This window comes from Camellia sinensis, chromosome 13 (genome assembly GCF_055761805.1).
Source record: "Camellia sinensis isolate YWXY chromosome 13, ASM5576180v1, whole genome shotgun sequence".
NCBI lineage: Eukaryota > Viridiplantae > Streptophyta > Magnoliopsida > Ericales > Theaceae > Camellia > Camellia sinensis.
In genome coordinates, this window is record NC_138973.1 from 11897354 (window position 1) to 11913979 (window position 16626).

At 33.6% G+C, this 16626-nt stretch overlaps 1 long non-coding RNA gene across 3 annotated transcripts; it reads left to right on the plus strand.

Moving 5' to 3' along the window:
* The first annotated feature begins 824 nt into the window (after nucleotides 1–824).
* On the plus strand, nucleotides 825–7186 carry LOC114298509 (uncharacterized). Of its 3 annotated transcripts, none has more exons than XR_014349834.1 (3): nucleotides 825–1342; nucleotides 2989–3092; nucleotides 3942–4152. It is a non-coding gene; the product is annotated as an uncharacterized LOC114298509 (long non-coding RNA). The 3 variants fall into 3 exon arrangements; XR_003641949.2 differs by lacking the exon at nucleotides 3942–4152 and adding an exon at nucleotides 6939–7186 and having other exon boundaries at nucleotides 826–1342; XR_003631025.2 differs by having other exon boundaries at nucleotides 826–1342; nucleotides 3994–4152.
* The last annotated feature ends 9440 nt before the right edge of the window (nucleotides 7187–16626 follow it).

Consider the following 16626-nt stretch of genomic DNA (forward strand, 5'->3'; position numbering starts at 1 on the left):
TTCTTTCTCTATCTGCCTGTCTGTCTGTCTTTCTTTCCCCTACTGTGTTCGCCTTGCTCACTTTCTTCCACCCATCTTTTCTATTTACCGAGCTCTCTCTCGATTTATCGATCCACTACAAGAAAACGCACTTTTAGCGACCACTTTCTCTCTTTGTCACTCATCACTCTATCTTTGTCTTTGTCTCGCTCTCTCTCTCTCACCACTCATCTCTTCTACCATCTTCACCACTACCGCAAATGTCATCCTACTACCACCACTACTACCACCGTTGCCACTCTACCTCTATGACTACCATTACTACCACCATCACCACCGCTCCACCACCACCACCACCACCACTACTGCCACTACTACTACCATTACCTCTCATCTACCACCGCCACTCCATCTCCTCTACCACTACCACAACTTCACCAATAATCTCCTTCGCCGTCACCACCACCACCACTATCACCTCTTGTCCACCACATTCACCACTATTGCCGCTCCCTCTCCTCTACCACAAAAAATTAGTTCCTGATTTTTAGTAACCAAAAAAAATGGGCCGCAAAAAAATATTTTTCATTGACCACAAAAAATTATTTTTATTTTAACAGATTGATATTTTTCATTAAAATATTACCCCTATTTCCACCAAACAAAATAATAATAATATTTTTTTTTCATTAAAATAAAAATGAAACAAATAAATTTTCAACCTTAGTAACTAAAAAAAAAATTCAAAAATCAAAAAAAAAAATTCATTAACTAAAAAAAAAAATTATTTTAACAAAAAAAATAAATTTCTTTTCATTTTCCCGCAATTTCTATCTGAATTCCCCCTTTCTTTCCCCCCTTTTGTTTCTCGTGATCTCAAATCCCAAACCCCTAATCCCTAACCTAACACTCCCTATCACTCTCTCTTATTCTCTTCTCTCTTTATCTCTTCCGCCTCCTACGTCATCGCCTCTGGTGCCGCCACTGGCGACCACCACTATCGCCGCCACACCTCTTCCCTCACTGCCCTCTTTCTCTTCTTCTATTCTCTCCACCGATCTTTACCGGTCGTCTACTTCGTCTTCTCCACTCTCGTCGTCGGTTCCAAAACCCTGAACCTACCTTTGATCTTCTCCAATCCCTCCACAAGCCATATGTTTAAATCCAGACCATACACTCTCCTCAACTGTTTCAGAACCTTTGTCTACAAAGGACTACCGTCGGACTCATCAGAAGCCGATATCGAATGGGCTGATTGCGATGAGAAAGATCAGGCGGCGAGGCACATTAATGTGTTAGAAATGAAATCAGAAGATGGACAGTTGATCTTTGCCCTAATTTTTCTCTCCATTTATGTTCAAATGTAAGTACGATATAGTCATCTTCAATGTGGGTTTCTTGGGTAACTGGTACTAGTCTTGACTGAAAAATTATAGATTCTGATATAGTCAATTGTCAAATTTTGTGTGTTGACATTGCTGTTTGCACTTTTGTATCATGTTTTGTATCATTCTGAGTCATGTATTGAATAGAAAATATGTTGAAAGAATTTTTAATACAAGGAACATGAAATATATAACCAAGTAATGTTCATTTACAAGATAGATTAGAGAATCCTAGTTTTTAACTCTAGATATCACAATTCAAGTTTTGCCTTCAATAGCATATGGTCTTCCTATGTCCAAGAATTAGAAAGGAAAGGAGAGTAAAATAATTTAGAGTGGAACCAAGAATCCTGCTGCCCATTAATTTTGTCAAACCACCAATTGATTGTGATTTCCTTTTTGTCTAGCTTTAATACCATAGTACATGAGCTAGCCTTAAACTAATTTCTAGATATAAGATGAAATATGATATGCATGCTGATTCATTCTCAAGATGATATAGGTTTTTGTCTCATCCATGCCACTAGAATTTGGTATTATTTGATGGACTGACAATTTTGAAATCATATATCAGGCATGTTTTGTGGTTGCAACTTTAGTTTAATCCTTGAATTTTAGTGACCCTTCTCTCAATCTAGGCTTTTGTGTAATATCAATTATAATGGTATTTGGTGAATTTATGCCATTTGATTTACATGTTCAATTATCTTGCAGATTCCATTATGATTTTTAAGTAGGTCAAAATTACGTTGATCATTTAATCTTTATACTTCTTTTACATGTGCCACTGCTCAAAAATTATCTTTGTAGTGAAAATTCAAATACAATAATTGTATTATATCAAATATTTTGATGCAAACACAAATCCTCACTAATTGTTTCACAAAATGCATTTCAACTGATATTACTATAATTTACATAAAAGTTTAAAGGAATTAAAAAAGCTAACAGACTTATTAAAAAGTGTTGTAATCTATACAAAATTACCCCTCTTGACACCTTTTGTATGAGAGTTTCACTGATCTCTTGTACTTTTATTCCTAATATAGATCTACCAAATTCTATGTTATTGGTTAGTTTGTCATTGAATCAGGACTCATAAGTGATATCTTTGAATGTTCAACTGAATGGTGATAATGGTATGAGATCATCTGTTGATGGATTAGTCAGTCTTTTGGGCCGGATACTGAGTTATCAAAAAAATTATGCAACTTGTTAGTATGTTACTAGGAGATAGATCTTTGTGGTAGTTTGAGAGTTCAACTTGGGTTTTACTTTGTCTCACTACTATTGTAGAGCTGAAGTATTTGGTGTTTAAAAAGAGTTTTTGTCCCCATCTCCAAGTTGCCATGCCCCACGAAATCATACATTTTAAATTTACTCATACATCATGAACATGATTATTTTTGGTGATAGAGTTAAATAATTGATCATAAATTTGAGAAATTTAAAAAAAATTTGCAGAGTTATCCAAAATAGTTTAATATAAAGGTTTTGTTGTGTTGTGTTGACTTGGCAGTTGAATTATATTTTACATTAAGTATGATGTTCTAATTTGGCGTTGAGTTTTATGTTAAGTCGTTATTTTGGACAATGGTTACTAAATTACTTTTGGAAACTGCAGTTACCATGATAATGCATTCAAAATCTTCTCGTGCATTGCATATTATAAATAAGCTGAACACTTCTGCCACATATGACTTCTTGGAGTTGTTCTTTAAGCAGCAGGTATGTAATAACCCAACCCTCTTATATGCTTTATATTTCTAGTTATATGAATAATTACTTATTTAATGTGAAATTCCATGTGGAGTTGTGCTTACCTATATGAATTATTTAATTATGTTATTCTGTCTGTTGGTTATTGGAGTACATCTGTTAAAATTAGGACGCTTAATCTAGAAATTGGAAGCCTTAGAGACGCGATAACCCAAAATTGGCTTTACATTTATGTTTAGCATGATTTTAGGGACATAATATAAAGTTTTTGTAAAAATTTGATTCGTAATGAATTAAAGTGATTTAATTGGGCTAGCCTTATATAAGCCTTAGCTATAAGAGATTCAAGGCAACACTTAGCATCAAAAAACAAATATAAATTATCTCTTGGAGGAGACTTAAAGAAGAGAAAGAAGAGAGGAAGGAAAGAGAAATTAGGGCTTGGAAATTGAAGGGTTTTGCTAGAAGATTCAAAGAATAGAGAACAACGTATGTGTAATCTAACTCAAATACCCTAAATCTCACTCCAATTGTTTTGTATCAAGCTTGACGATGATGTTCTCCACTTATTTAACTTGGGGTTTTTTAACTACCCACTTTGATTGGTAAATATCAATGGAAGACAGCAAGATCCATTGTTTTGATTTAGTTGAGGCTTGATTCTTTTGTTAGATAATCTTTAGTCTTTGCACATGTGTTTGTATCTACTTTGTTTAATCATGGAAAGATGAAAAGAAATATGATTGTAAAATTGTATAAATTGCTTAAAGTGAATTATGATCTATTTATGTATGAATTCTTGTTTTTTATGCTCACAAAATATGATATTGAGAAGGTGTTGCTCATATTTTCCCTTAGAAATGCCCTTGGAAAGTTTGTTTTTGATGGAGTTTCGGACTGCCCAAAACAGGGTATACGACCGCACGTGCGGGGCTCATGGCCTCACGCGCGGGAAGCACAACCACACGTACGGTGCTCACAGCCGCATGTGCGGAAAACAGGGGAGAAAGGTTGGGCTACACTGCAATAAAAGCACGTGCGGTGCACCTGCCCGAACGTGCGATAGGGACTTTCGTACGTACGACCCAAGCTCAAAGATTCTGTAATTTTCTTTTGCTCTTTTCGACCCTCTGAATGTGTTATTATGGCCATTCGATGCTCCTATAATGCACTTAATTACATGGAGCTTAACGAATCGGATAATTAAGAAATAAGAAGAAACTAAGAAAAGATGATATACTTACGAGTTGTGTGCTATGTGTAGGGCACATACCGGAGGGGACCATCGTTCACCCGCATCACTATGAGTGATAGTAGCGTAATGTCATGTTTCATTCATGTATTATGTTCATATGTGTGGTTCGATACCTTATTCACTCTTTTGGTAAATAACTTATGTTATAAGAGATATGTTTGATATATGTTTGAACTTTGGCACATGAGATATGGACCCGAGGTCATTCTGATTGCATTATGATGGGCCCAAGGCCATTTTGCTAAAATAATGGGCCTAAGGTCATTTTGTACTTCGTTGGGCCCGAGGCCGTTTTGCTATTATAATGGGTCTAAGGCCATTCTGTATTACGATGGGCTTAAAGTTGTTCTGTATTACGATGAGCCTAAGGCCATTCTGTATTACGTTAGGCCTAAGGCCATTCTGCATTATGTTGGGCCTAAGGCCGTTCAGAAAAAGAAATATGAATAAGTCCAACCTATGATTTATTAATATGCATTGTAAATTATGCTCGTACCCTTAATTTGTTTGGATTACTATTATTCACTGAGCCTTGCTCACTCCATTTTTTATTTGGATGTTTTGTATGTAATCAGCTCGCGGGGCAACCGTAGGTCAGCCCAGGAGTCTTTTATTGAACTGTTTTACTAAGTCACCCGAAGTGACTCTTTTGTTTAATTTTGGGAAATCTATATGTTGACATGTTTTGTTGGAATTAGGAGGAATAGACATGTGTATATATGCTTTGGCATTACCTAACTTTTGGGTTGTTACCTTTTCCACATAAACAGTAATGTAACTAGTGTATGAAATGTTATGTTCTTATATATGGTAATGCATTAAGATCCTGGCATGTAGTCACAGCTCAATGAATTTTTTATTCTATTATTTTGCTTCCGTTCTGGGCCTAATATTGAGTAAAATTTATTATAGCAAAGTTGAGGCCTTAAGTTGGGCCAATCGTGTCCAAACTTTTAGGGGCAGGTTTGGGTCGTGACAAGGTAAGAACTCTTTAAATTATAATTATACATCGATCTAAAGTTATAATAACCGTGAGATTGATATTCTTCTTGCATGCCTTGGCTGTGATATTATTTCAGATAAGAAGCTCTTTATGTTAAATAGGAAAATTAATCTTGGCAGAATCGTTATTGAAATTAGTGTCTGCTTCATCTTATATTGGAGAATAGAATACTATCACATAATAGCATGATGATATCACAATCATCTACATAAATTGGCCATCTAGCAGCACTAATATCCATCATTTTCTAAAAATTCAAATTAATTGAGTGGGTGTCTGGCAAGGACTATTAGATTAGAGTTTAGTAAGCATCTAAACACAATATTCTAAAATGATTAATCACCTGGGAATGGTCTTTACAGTAACATAGTATCACTTGACTTGTATGTAGGGAGAGAAATCTACAAAATCAACTAGTTCCTTGAGAAACTTAAATTTTGAGGTGTTAACGTCCCAAAATCACCAAACGGCATCAGATTAGCACGAAACTTGGCACACATGACTGCCTAGGCACGAGAGACTTGTGGGAGAAGACGGAACTCGAATCGGGTTCTCGGTTTGGGAGTTAGAGCTAGATTTCACTCTAGACAAACTAATTTCTTAAGAAACTTAGAATTCGAGGTGTTAACGCCCCAAAATCACCAAACGGTGTCGGATTGGCATGAAACTTGGCACACAAGACCGCCTAGGCACGAGAAACTTGTGGGAGAAGATGGGACTCAAATTGGATTCCCGGTTTGGGATTTAGAGCCGGATTTTAGTCTAGACAAACTAGTTAAAACTTAGAATTCAAGGTGTTATCGCTCCAAAATCACCAAACAACATTGGAGTAGCACGAAACTTGGCACACACAACCGCCTAGGCACGAAAGACTTGTGGAGAAGACGGGACTCAAATCGGATTCCCAGTTTGGGAGTTAAAGTCGAATTTCACTCTAGACAAATTAATTTCTTAAGAAACTTAGAATTCGAGATGTTAACGTCCCAAAATCACCAAACGGCCTCGGAGTAGCACGAAACTTGGCACACACGACCGCCTAGGCATGAGAGACTTGTGGGAGAAGAAGGGACTCGAATCGGATTCCTGGTTTGGGAGTTAGAGCCGGATTTCATTCTAGACAAATTAGTTTCTTAAGAAACTTAGAATTCGACGTCTTGACGCCCCAAAATCACCAAACGACGTCAGAGTAACATGAAACTTGGCACACATGACCGCCTAGGTGCGAGAGACTTGTGGGAGAAGATGGAACTCGAATCGGGTTCCTGGTTTGGGAGTTAGAGCCAGATTTCAGGCTAGGCAAACTAGTTCCTTAAGAGATTTAGAATTCGATGTATTGACGCTCTGAAATCACCAAATGGCGTCAGATTAGCACGAAACTTGGTTAGCACGACCGCCTAGGCACGAGAGACTTGTGGGAGAAAATGAGACTCGAATCGAGTTCTGGGTTTAGGAGATAGAGTTGGATTTCGGTCTAGACAAAATTATTTACTTAATTATCTTTATAATTGTATAGTAGTTAAATTTTTATATTTCTTTGTAATTAACATATTAACACATAATTATATTGTCACTAATTATTTTTATTTTTTATTTTCAGATATTTCCCGAGTAGGAGTTTGCTTCTTGTGAAATGCATGCCTGTGAAAAATGCGACTAACTTTTGTCTTTGTTATCCACGGAGAATGATAAGGAAAACTTTTAATTTTGGTTTATGTTATTTTAAATTATGAACAACTTTATGTATTTAAACATTATATATGTATTATGGAACATTATGTAGTGGGGTAATTTTATTGATGTGTAATTATGGATGCAAGAATATTTTTATTATAGAGAAATTGTTATTTCTATACAAGAATTTTTATATTATTATGCAATTATTGGTTTCATTTTCAATTATTTTTCATTTAATACAAGTAATTTTAATATTTTTAATAATTATATTGCAGAATTTTTTTTTGGCAACGGCACCACACTGTCGCAAAAAAAAAAAGTAATTTTAATATTTTTGATAATTATATTGCAGTTTTTTTTTTTTTTTTTTTGGCCACGACACCACACTATCGCAAAAAAAAAAAAAAAAAAAAAAAAAAAAAAAAAAAAAAACACAATTCGTGACAACATTACTTGCGGTCTCAAATAAAACTTTTAGCGACTATAAAATAGTGTCGTCGCAAAAGGTCTCACTTTTTTACATATTATAGGTGACAGTAAAATGCCGTTGCAAAAAAAAAGGCAACGACATGATGCCATCACTAAAACGTTTTTGCAACGCCCTCTGTTGTGACCCTGCTTTGCTATCGCAAAAAGTCATTTGCCATCGCTAAAAGTTTTTTGAGACGACATCAGGAGTATTAGCGATGGCATTTTGCCGTCGCAAAAACCTGAATTTTTTGTAGTGTATACTCTCCATTTTTTAGTAGTTAAAATATAAAGAGCATATTTTTTATTTATGTACTCCATTGTTGCTCTTTATTTTACTTATATATATACACAAATCGCTTCAATAGCCTTCCAAAACTCTTCAAATATAATTAATCTTATAGAATTTTACTAAAATAGCTATTTTTCGTGTTTATAGAATTATGCACACAAACCACTTGGATTTTTTATTTTCGTATTTTTTTTAGTGAATTTTTTTTACACTTTTAAGCAATTTTTTTTTTACTTTTTAGATATACTTAATATAAATACAATTTAAATGTATAATATTTATGATTTTTTTTAAATTCACTAAATACCAAAAATTTAATACATTTTCATATCCTTGTGCATTTATTGAATTTTTAAAATTTTCTTTACAAATATTTTATTTTTTAAGTACATCTAGGTGCATCTAAAAAGTAAAAAAGTTTCTTAAAATATCAAAAAAATTCACTAAAAATGAAAAAAAAAATATATGAAAAGCAAAAACTCAATTTTCAAAAAATTGAATTCTAAAAATTGAAACCAAACCTAGATGAATCTAAAAAATATTATTGATTTTTTTTTAAATCCATCTTGTCTAGATGAATCTAAAAAAGTATAAAATTTTGAAATTTCCTATAAAAAAAATAAAAAAAGCCAAAATAAATCTAAAAAATTAAATATTTTTAGCTTTTTTTTTTTTAATCTTTTCTAAACTTTTTTAGAATTTTACAAAAAAATTATTTCTTCGATTGGTCTGGTCAAACTGGATCTAGATAGTTAAAACTTTTGAATTTTTTTTTAAATTACTAAAAATAAAAATAAACTAAAAACAATTACCAAATAAACAGAGGAAAAATATCATTTAAGTGAGATGTAGAAAAATAATAACACATTAATGAAAAAACTTAATAATATTAAAAAAAAATTAACTTTTTTTTAAAGAAATTTAATAATTTTTACATGTTACCTCCGATATGTTCTTTCCCCATAAACAAATCACAAACACCGTAAACCCCAAGTGATTAGTCTAGTGAGTGCAGTTTAGAGCCTGAAATTTACTTTTAGATCTCATATTCAACTCTTATTGGATATTATTGTTGGCACCATAAATCTGTAATTTTTATTATTATTTATTATTTATTATTTATATAATTGCAGGACATGTGGCATCATCCTACTCATTTGGAGGTTATGAGAAGTTATGAAATGTGAAAAGATGATGGAGAATAAAGTGAAGAATATGGAGCATGAATTGGAGGTTAAAGGAAGTTATGAAGACATGGAGGGATATGTGGCATTGTGGGAATGAAAATGGAAGAGTGGGTAGTTTTAGGTGGTTATTGGGTAATTATTGTTTGAAGTTTTTTCCTACAAATATTTGCCTATGAATAGCCATTCATGGTGACATTGTAAAAAAAAGATCCAGAATTCAAATCAAAGACAATTGATTTCAATATTTCTTGTCATTTTCCTTATTTTAGGAGTAGTTTAATATAGATTTATATTTCAAAGCATTTATTTTTAGTATTTCCTTTTCAAAGTATTTTATGCACTTCCTTTTCGAAACATAGGAGTAGAGGTAAGTAATTATTACTTTGATTGTTCACTCAATCATCTTTTTCCGTCTCCCTCATTCTTCTTTTAATTTTTCTTTTCTAAACACTTGGCAATTTTGAAGTCCTCTTTGTTGAGGCAAAAGAACCGTCAACACAATCGCTTGATAATTGGCTTGAATTTAATCTGTAATCTTTACTGGCACGCTTGTATTTATGATATTTTCTTTCATAAGAAAAATAAGTCAACAATTATTAATTCCTTAAAATCACACCCGAAAATTATGTTCAATATTTATCCAATCCACAAAAGAACCATTTTACATAAATCCTAAAGCTAGTAAAAGTACTCATAAACTGACTCCCACACAAAACCATAAAAAAAAATCCCAAACACCGTAAGCACTGCCTAAGCACAAAAAATGTGAGAAATTATTGTCACGGTCACTCTTATATCATCAATAATTATGTAATTCCAACTGTCAATCTTATGTCATCAATAATTACGTCAGGGAAACGAACCATCAGGGGGTCACTTTACTCCCAATTTGCTTGCGTGTCCCTTGGATTTTGGCACGTGTAAAGCAAACCACCAAAACTTTGACAAAGGCGTATTTTGATAATTGAGTTACAAATTAGTTTTTTAATTTTTTTAATTTTGTAAAATTATATCATATTTTTATTTTTTTATATATTTTTTTATTAAGAAAATTTAAAAAAATAATTTTTAATCTACTTTTCAAAATAAGCCAAAATTATTTGAGTTATATCCTATGACGTGGCACAATATTTGTTGGATATCTGATACTTTAAGGACAAATTATATAGCGATCCCGGTTTTCCCTTTCTATATCTATTGTATTCCGGGCTTTGGTTCCGTGGAGTTGGTAGTTGTATCTATCTTATTGTCGTCCTTTGATTCCATTTGTTGAGTTTTAGGATATGTTTGGAGTTTTAGGATATGTTGGGCATGTTTCGAGCAGGTGGGTTGAGCCTTGGTCTAAAATCTTGTTGCCAGGTTTTTGGTCGTTCCGCTCGAGCCGGTCGTCTAGCGCTCGAGCGGAGATTGCACACTCCCAGTATTTTGGTGCTCTGCAAAACTTCTGCAAGCATGTTTTTCACGCTCGAGCGGGTTTCTTTACGCTCGAGCAGTAGCGCTCGAGTGGGTGTGTTGGAGCTCGAGCGGGTAGTACTTTGTCTGTGAAAGTTCTGGGAGAGGGAAATCTACGCTCGAGTAGACTGGTTTTCACGCTCGAGCGGATGTACTTTATTCTTGTGTCTTGGTGCTCAAGCGGGCCTTCTTGCGCTCGAGCGTGGCCAGATTTTTGTGCTTGACGCTCGAGCGTCCTGTTCTACGCTCGAGCGGGAATGTCATATATCAGAAGGCAATTAGGCATTTTTGAATCACTTTTTACATTCACTCTCTCTCTCTTACTTTCCCAAAACCGATTTTGAGAGCCCCTCTCTCTAGAAACTCCCTTCTCTTTAGGGTTTGATCTAGTAGGAGTGATTTCTTCACCTTGGGTCTTTGTAAAAGTTGTGTTGATCGTCGAGGGCTATCTTTTGATCTGAAGATTTTGGGATTTGGAGCATCTTCAATTTCTTCATCTTCTTCTCTTGGGCTCCGAATTTGAGGTAGGGATTCCTACTCACTCTTATGGGTTTTGACCTAGATATTGAGTTTGTTGTACAAATAGTTTTGGGTTTTGGAACTAGGGTTTCAAATGTATAATTTTGAAAAGAGGGTTTTGTTTATTTTGGACCATAAATACGTATTTGGGTTACAAAATGAGTATATTGATGTTGTTGGTAATATATGGACTCTTGGAGTCAATATTGGGAATAAAGGGGAAAAATGCCATGTTTGGGTATTTATGGGTCATTAGTGTAATTAATGACAATTGTTGGGAAAATATGGAATTGAGTTGAATATAATGAAATTGGCTCATTATGAGATGGATTAGTGTAGTTGGATTTATTAATCGCTCACTTTTGGAAATATGGATAAATTATCTGTTGACGCATTTATTATCTGTTTAGAAATAATTGCCTTGGGCTACCGGTGGAGGGTAGTCGTGATTGTTGTAGACAATGCATGATGATTAGGAAAACTAAAACTAATCAATGGAATGTGTCATCGAATATGACAGTTGAAAGAATACATTAACTTTATGTATTGTTTGATGATGTATATGATAATTGTTTATATGCATTGTGTTGTGTGGGAGGAGATAGGGGATGTACTCCACGGTTTAGGAGAAGATAGGGGATGGACCTCTAAACCGGTTAATGTTTGGGAGAAGATAGAGGATGGACTCCGGTGATATAGCTCATATGCTTATCCGTGGAAGTGTTGATATAGCTCATATGCTTATCCGTGGAAGTGTTGATATAGCTCATATGCTTATCTATGGAAGTGTTGATATAGCTCATATGCTTATTTGTGGAGTGTGGATATAGCTCATATGTTTATCTGTTGAGATGTTGATACAGCTAGTATGCTTATCTATTGTGAAATGGGAAATGTTTAATATAAATTATTATCTCATTTATAGTGTTTGGCCAGGTTCTGAGCCATGGTTGTGAATTGAGAATTGAATAAGAAATGGAAAATGAAACGAAACATGGTCACAGTTGTCATGTAATGGAAATGGTCTCTGAATTGATCTATGTGAGTCAAACATTTATCAATTGCTAATGTCTTAGTTACTGCTCATATTGTGTTTAGCATATCTCTACTGGGCATTGGCTCACCCTTTATGGGACATCATTTTCAGGTACAGGTAGCATGCCACCTCTAAGGACATTGCTTGAATGGTTATGGGAGTTGAAGGCTCTTTTTTTGATTATTTTGTTTGTATTACATGTATATCAAGCCCAGGGCTTAATTGTATAGAGTTAGTACTCTTCTTTTTGTAACCAAGTGTTGACTTGGAAAGCTGTAAGCCCGTAGGGCATTTGCTTTTGTTGTTAACATGTAATACTGTTGTAAGAACCACTCTGATGAATAGAAATGTGTTGATTTCTCTTATATCATTGCATGTCTAAAATGATGGGTTTTACGTATTTATTTGAGGGCGTTACAAATTACAAATATATTCTTTTAAATTTGTTTAAAATATAATTATTTTTTTATAATTTTAAAAGATATATTTGTCTCTTGAAATTTATAATTTCATATCAAATGAAATAACTCTTTTTATTAATAAATTATCTATCAATGCTACATTCATAGAATTTTGACTTGCCCAAATTTGTGCATATAGCGATTCCGGTTTTCCCTTTTTGTATTTGTTGTATTCCGGACTTTGGTTCCGTGGAGTTGGTGGTTGTATATCTTGTTGTTATCCTTTAATTCCGTGTGTTTGAGTTTTAGGATGTTTTGGGCAGGTGTGTTACAGGTTGGTTGAGCCTAAGTCTCAAATCTTGTTGCCCAGTTTTTCAGGTGATCCGCTCGAGCGGGTCTTATTGCGCTCTAGCGGGGTTTACACCCTCTCAGTATTTCGTGCCTCTGCAAAAACTTCTGTAGGTGTGTTTTTCACGCTCGAGAGGTTTTTCTTACGCTCAAGCGGGCCTCTTGGCGCTCGAGCGGGTAGTTCATTGTCTGTAAAAGTTGTGGGGGTAGTGGATCTACGCTCGAGCGAACTGGTTTTCGCGCTCAAGCGGATGTATTTTGTTTTTGTGTCTTGGCGCTCGAGCAGGCCTTCTTGCGCTCGAGCGGGTCCAATTTTTGTGCTTGACGCTCGAGCGTCCTATTATCCGCTCGAGCGGGTCATACGTATATCAGTAGACAGCAGCGGGATTACACTTGACTTTTTCATCTCTTTTATTTTTCAAAACCCTAGATTCGAGCTCCCTCTCTCTCTACAAACCTTCTCTCTAAGGTTTCATCTACTTCTAGTGAGTTTCTAGCCTAATCCCTTTGTAAGAAAGGTAGAGGGTCGCGAGGGCTTCGTTTTAATCTGAAAATTTCTGAATTTGGAGCGCGTTGGGTTTTGGTCTTCATCTTCATTTGAGCTCTAACTTTGAGGTAGGGATATCCTACTCCATCTTATGAGCTTTGTCTTTAAATTTTGGTATTTTGATATGTTGGGGTTGTCGGGTAATTTTGAGAAAGTTTGGGGTCTTTGTGTAATTTTCAAAAGAGGGGTTTTCAAGTTTAAAACTCATATGTATGTAATACTTTGGGAAAATGGAACCATCTGTTGGATTATTGATGAAAATGGAACCTTAGGGTTGGTATTGAGATTATGGGAAAAAGCCCTAATTATTATGATAAATTAATTTGTATAATTAATTTTGGAAAATGAGAAATTGAATAGGAATTATTCAAATTGGAAAGGTATGAGATTCAAGGTTGTAGTTGGATTAATTTATCGCTCACCTAGACGAAATGTTGATATTTTATTCATTTGATGCATTTATTTTCTGTTTAGAAATAACTGCTTTGGGCTATCGGTGGAGGATAGTCTTGATTGTTGTAGACAATGCATGATGATTAGGCGAACTAAAACTAATTAGTTGAGTATGCCATAGAATATGGTGGTTGGTATAATACATCGAAATTGTGTATTGATTGAGTGAACATGTATATGATAATTGCTTATATACATTGTGTTATGTGGGAGGAGATAGGGGATGTACTCCATGGTTTAGGGGAAGATAGGGGATGGACCTCTAAACCGGATTTTGTTTGACATTGATACAGCACTAAAATGTGTATCATTTGTGAAGCATGGGAGTGTTTTTACATGTTATTGATACAGCACTAAAATGTGTATCATTTGTGAAGTATGGAAGTGATTTTGGTTGAGATTGATACAGTACCAAAATGTGTATCTAATATGGTATAAGAAATGTTCAACATGATTTGTTATCCCAATTGAATTGGAAATATTGTTAATAAGAGATGTAATCTCTGTCGGATTATCTGGCCAGGTTCTGAGCCACGTTTTTGAAATGAAATATAACATGGACATGATTGTCATGGAATTGTAATGTGATGTAAGTGGAGGTATAAGTGTTGACCATCTATCAACTGCTAATATTTTAGTCATTGTTTATAGTTGGTTTAGTATATTTCTACTGGGCTGTGGCTCACCCTATATGGGACATCATTTTCAGGTTCAGGTACTATGCCGCCTCCGAGATCTTAGCATGGATCATCGTGGGAGTTAAAGACTCTTTTTGTTATTTTTTGTTGTATTACATGTACATCAAGCCAAGGGCTTCTTTTGTGTAGAGTTAGTACTCTTTTCCTTTGTAACCAAGTGTTGACTTAGAAAGTTGTAAGCCTATAGGGCATTTACTTTTGTCGTCAACATGTAATACTTTTTGTAAGAATACTCTGATGATTATAATATGAGATTCCTTTTTTTTTATTGTGATTGTACGTTATTATGGGTTCTTTTTGAGGGCGTTACAGTGCATGCAAGTCGTTTGACCAATCATCCGACCGGTCGTCTAACCAGTCATCCAACAACAAAGGTAACAGTCGCAGTTGACAAAGGTTGTACCCGTCATCTGGATAGTCGAGCGGCATGCACAAATTCAGGCAATTTAGACAAACTCAAATTTGATAAATTAATCATTTTTCTAAATTATTAAATTAATTAATAATTTTTAATAATACCATAAATATATTTTAATTAATAACTCAACAATTTGCAACATCAAACCACAAATCACAAATTTTTATAATGTCAACTATAAAATTTTAGATATTTTATTATGTTAATTTATAATAAAATTACATATTTTATGATTGATATTATAAAGTTTTATAATAAAATTATAAAGGGTGCCACCATAAATTTTTTTGTATAATTATTTTCAATTCTCCACTTATTTGCAATTCTTCTATGTTCACATCACCTTTTTTTTTCATTTCACTTGGGAGCAAACAACAATATAGATAAGGATTAAGTCTAGGACCAGACGTCCATTTCCATATTTGCCTTAAGGATAAAGTCTAGGACTAGACGTCGATTTCCATATTTGCGTCAATAATGGGTGTGGGAAGGAAATTGAAAATGTGTGTTATAAGGTCTATGTTTAAAATGAATTTAAATCACGTATCGATATTTTGGGAGTAAAATTTATGAGTTTGTAGCATTAAAATAATTCTAATTATACTTTTCATTTTTTTATTAGTCAAAATATAATTTTTTTTTTATTTATGTACTCCAACATTACTCTTTATTTTATTTATATATACACATAAACCACTTAAATAGCCTTTCAAAACTCTTCAAATACAACTAACCTTATAGAATTTTATTGAACTAGCTATTATAATAAGTAGCTGGTTTGAGTGACTAACAAGCCTGATTTAAAGAGTCCTTAGGCCCTGTTTGTTTTGGGTGATAAAGGAGGGGTTTGGACAAGAATAGATGTGGGACTCACTATAGTGAGGTTTGTTTGCAAAATAGGGGAGGGAAAATTCTACCATACATGAAAGTGGTTTTCATCTATGGTACATAAAAAAATATGACCATTAGATTTAGACAAGATGAATGCTACCCATTGGATGAGTAGATAGTAAAACTAGGTAGAAAAAGTAAGATGGTTTTTAAAAAGTAAGGTAGTTTTAGTTAATTTTGAAATAAAAAAATAATGATAACTTACAATTTGCTACAAATATACTTATTATTTGATATTTACTCACTTACTATTGTTATGAATGAACTTAATATTTAAAATATTATCTACTAAGCAAGTCACATTCATGTCTTGAAAATTGTGTTCTCTTTTGCATTTTAAATTAATTTTAAATACATAAAATTAATGACACACCATATTTAATTATTTTCCCTCCATATTTTGTTTATGATTTGTAAAAAGTAAAATATGATATGTAAATATTAATTTATTAAAATTTACTAAGTTTTTAAAATAGCCATTATTGTGAAAAATTAATTTTGATATAATATTAAAAACAAATAAAAAAGAAAAAAAATTGTAAACAAAATATTTTTAAATTGTAAGTTATTTAAACTTATTTTTAAAAACATTAAATTAAAAAAAAAATTACCTACAACACCTCAAAATAGTAATTACTATTTAAGGACATGTTTGGTAACGTTTATATTTACAGTTTTCTATGCAAGTATAATTTCATTGACTACACTATAAGAAACAATACATTCGGTGACTAATTTTGCCGACTAAACTAAATTTAGTCGCCAAAGGTATCCACATTAGCTACTAAAAATTTGTTTGTCGCCAATGGTAGACACATTAGCTACTAAACAATATTTAATCGCCAAAGGTACATGCATTAGCTACTAAAACTTTTTGGTCGGTAAAAGTCCACTATTTTGC